This window comes from Arachis stenosperma, chromosome 6, assembly GCF_014773155.1.
Source record: "Arachis stenosperma cultivar V10309 chromosome 6, arast.V10309.gnm1.PFL2, whole genome shotgun sequence".
In the NCBI taxonomy this organism is placed as follows: Eukaryota; Viridiplantae; Streptophyta; class Magnoliopsida; order Fabales; family Fabaceae; genus Arachis; species Arachis stenosperma.
The window spans coordinates 23997533-24001446 of NC_080382.1; the positions used below are offsets into that span (position 1 = coordinate 23997533).

Genomic DNA, 3914 nt, shown 5'->3' on the forward strand with positions numbered 1-3914 from the left:
GGTTTGCGATTCCATCCCCTTTGAAGAAATGTGAAATGTGAAATGTGATTAGGGTTTGCATCACCAACTGTGTTATTTTTTCTTGTTCTTTTTACATGCTTTTGATTGCTTGCTGGTGTTGGTGTTGTAGTGGCAAACATATTATTCCTTGATTCTCCTGCTGGTGTCGGGTTTTCGTACTCGAATAAGATGACAGATCTGTACACATTTGGTGACCAGAGAACAGCTAATGAAGTTGTCACATCTGTTTATCATGTCGATTTTGCTTTGTTCATTATGATCTTGAGTTGGTTGTGTGCTTGTATTTGGGATCTTGGGGTCTCTGAATTTGCAGCTGAAGATGCATATACATTTCTTGTTAAGTGGTCTGAAAGATTTCTTTAGTATAAGCATAGAGAGTTCTACATTGCTGGAGAAAGCTATACAGGTAATTGATTGATATACTAGTTTTTTCTTAAATGTTTTAGAATACTAATTTTTAAAAATTTATTGCAATTGCTGGAGAAAGCTTTTGTTTTAGAAAATTTGTTGATTCAGTTACGATAGATAGATGAGATTCTTTACTAGAGTCGATATATGAATTCATCAATGTTTTGTTTTTAGTACATTTTAGTACAACTGATTCTTGCCAAGTTTGGGTGATCAATTTTGTTGTTGTGGCAGATACATTATCAAACCACTGGCCCAGAGATATGGAAAGGTTCGGAAGGAAAAGTTGACATGCTTGTATGTGGGATAGGTAGTGGTGGTACCATCACTGGTGCAGGGAAATATCTGAAAGAGTAGAATTCTAACTTAAAAGTTAGCTGTTCTTTAGATACATTTGCAGAAGATAATTTCTGCTATAATCATAGTGTTATTTTCTTATGTTATCATTTTTCTTTTGACTTTTTGTAGTTGATTGGTGTGGAACCAGCTGAAAGTTCAGTGCTCTTAGGAGGAAAACCTGGTGAGTTACATCCTCTTCTGTGTGACAATGACTTTCTTGTATTTTTTTTTAAAAGAATGTTATTTATTTATCTGATGTCCTCAAGGTTAAGGCCCACAACTTCATTTGTAGTACCCAGTGATTTGCAATTTGTCATTATTAATGTGTAGGTCCATACAAGATTCAGGGGATTGATGCAGGCTTTGTCCCCGGTGTATTAGAAGTCAATCTTCTCGATGAAATCATTCAAGTAAGCTTTATTTAAGAGTTGATAAAATGTTGTGATTCATGAAGTCAAACTAATTTTATGTTTTGTTAACTCTTGAGATATGTTTAAATTGGTAGATATTAAGTGAAGAAGCTATAGAAACTGCAAAGCAACTTATGCTTAAAGAAGGCCTGTTTATAAGTTCTCCAATGTATGTGTATTAGTATTCTGGTGTGACACTTGTAATTTCTGGTAACATATTCAGTTAGTGATCAAAGAATATTTGATATTGTTAATAACCTTTTGTTTTGTTTTTTGTTTTTCTTTTGTTTGGTAATCAATCTTATTTCAGGTTTATTCTCATCAGTAACTTATTTTTTCTCAAGAAACAAATCTCACATGTTGGATTATTAGCTTGCTCTGCAGCGATGTGTTAGAAAAGATGCTTGTAAGTAGTTGCACTCCAAGCAATCAATAATAAGTTGAACTCCAAATCACAATGCTTTTATCTTCATATAACTTAATTTTTACTCGGATGAAGATAGTATTATGTGTTATTTTTTAATTTTGGTTTTCATTGTTTATATTTGCAGGTGTACAAAATTGATGCCAACATGCTAGACTTTATATTGACTGAAATATGTTAGAAGAGTCAATAATTATAAATTCGATATGATACAATTTTATGTCAGGAAAAAATTGTGTTTACTTAAATTTGTAGAATTTATTTTATTGTAAAAGAATCTTAATGACATGTAAGATGTTTTAATTATCTATATGATTATATTATATAAATGTTGAGTTAGTAGAATTAGCAAATTAATTGATATATCAATTATTTAATTAAATATTTTAATATGAATTTTCTATTTTGTAACTAAAAGAATAAAAAATGTTACAAAAGCAAGTAGTATTTTGTAACAAAATATTATGACACAAAAATCTAAATTGTTACGAAAAGTATTTTAAAAGTAAAAAAGTGTTACCATTTTTGTAACAAATTTCGTTTTTTTGTATCAAAAAAATTTGTTACAAAACATTACTTTGAATTGTAACAGTTCCATTTTTTGTTACAAAAACTTTTTGTAACGGGACTTACTGCAATGGACCCTTTTTTTGTTACAAAAAATTTTTGTTTCAAAATTTCGACGTTTTGTAACAATATTTTTTGTTACAAATGCGCCTTTTTCTTGTAGTGTTAGTTCTAGGGATGTACATAGATCAAGTAAAGCCAGGTTCATTGACCCGAACCTGGCCCTAAACAATGACCAAATCTATTTTTTTGAGACTTTTATCCGACCTTAGATATGGTGAAATCACACTACTTTTGTATCACATTAAAACCAGGTCTAAACGGGTGAAGTCTGAGTTTTGATAAACTTTATGTCAAAAAATTACGATACACTTATTTATAAAGGAGAAAAAAATATTTGTTACCATGAAGTTGATATCCATATTTGAACTTGAATTTGTCCATAAATTCTAATTTTATGTTTTTTTAATTTATTTTCTAATTCATCAAGTGTGAATAAAAATTTAAACAACAAACTTATAAAGTTATAATTAATATAATATAATATTAGAATTAGTTTAAAACTAAAAATATATAGTTTTTTAATTTTTTTAAGATGTACATGATATTGGATAAAACCAGATTCGTCTTGACCTGAATTCGGTCCTAAATAATGACCGAACATATTTTTGACATTTTTATTCAATCTTAAACCGGATGAAATCACACAAAATTAATTTTCAAAATATTTAAATCTAAATCAGATCTTTGAGCCGGACCGAATCATGGTACTTATCGATTTTGTGCATGAGAAAGGTACTCTATGACCAGCCAGTTATCCTCAAGGAAATGATTGCATTCCATAGTAGATCTTTTTAGAACAAAAAAGAGTATAGTAAAAAAGAAAGCTTAACTAAAAGTATTTGAAAAAAAAAATATTATTTACATTTCAATATATCGAATATCTTAAAAAGTTAAAATAAAATTATATTGTTAAACTTTTAAAATGTGTCTTAAGCATGCTTTAGCTATTTTATGTTTTTTTTGGTAACCTGGATTCAGTTGATTGACATATCACATATGTGCCAATCTCAAATCTCAAGCCTATTGAATTCTGAAACCATTGCCTAATCCAGAATCCTCGGCCCAAACCATATTAGGAGACATTGTGGACCATTCTAAAATTGAAGAATGGAAGTCTCTTTTAAAAGGAAAGCTTATCGACCAAAAAAAATAATAATAATAAAGGAAAGCTTGGGCCCTAGTGGTTCTATAAATATGAGAGATTGCAGCTGCCCACAGTCATCAATTAGGGTTCAATAGATCTCTCATCTCTGTAGTTTTTCACACTCTCTTTTGTTGTAGCCTCTGTTCTCTGTAAATCAGTTATTCTGGCAAATGAGGAAGATAATCTTATCCTACACACCGAATTTTAGTTAGTGTGTGGACTACAAACTCCGCTTATTATCTGATGCCATATATCGATCTTATTAATTCGTTATTTACTTCTTTTATGTTATTGTTAATTCTGCCATGATGAGTTTGCTATATAAGTCTGCAAATACGAGATCTCTCGATGACTGGGTATGCTCTCTCTGAGCAGAATATACATACCTTCGTTTCCTCCCTCCATTTTATTTTCATCAATATTCACTTTTTATTTTATTTTACTTTTAATTTATCCCCTTAATCTAGCTTTTCGCTGATTAATTAATTTAAATGATTTTAATTGTTAATTACTCAATTGATTAATAATATAAATAACT

The 3914-nt window shown here is 29.7% G+C and overlaps 1 non-coding gene across 1 annotated transcript; it reads left to right on the plus strand.

Moving 5' to 3' along the window:
* Window positions 1-3538: 3538 nt before the first annotated feature.
* Window positions 3539-3627, plus strand: LOC130938672 (small nucleolar RNA R16). Its single transcript, XR_009069829.1, has one exon. It is a non-coding gene; the product is annotated as a small nucleolar RNA R16 (small nucleolar RNA).
* The last annotated feature ends 287 nt before the right edge of the window (window positions 3628-3914 follow it).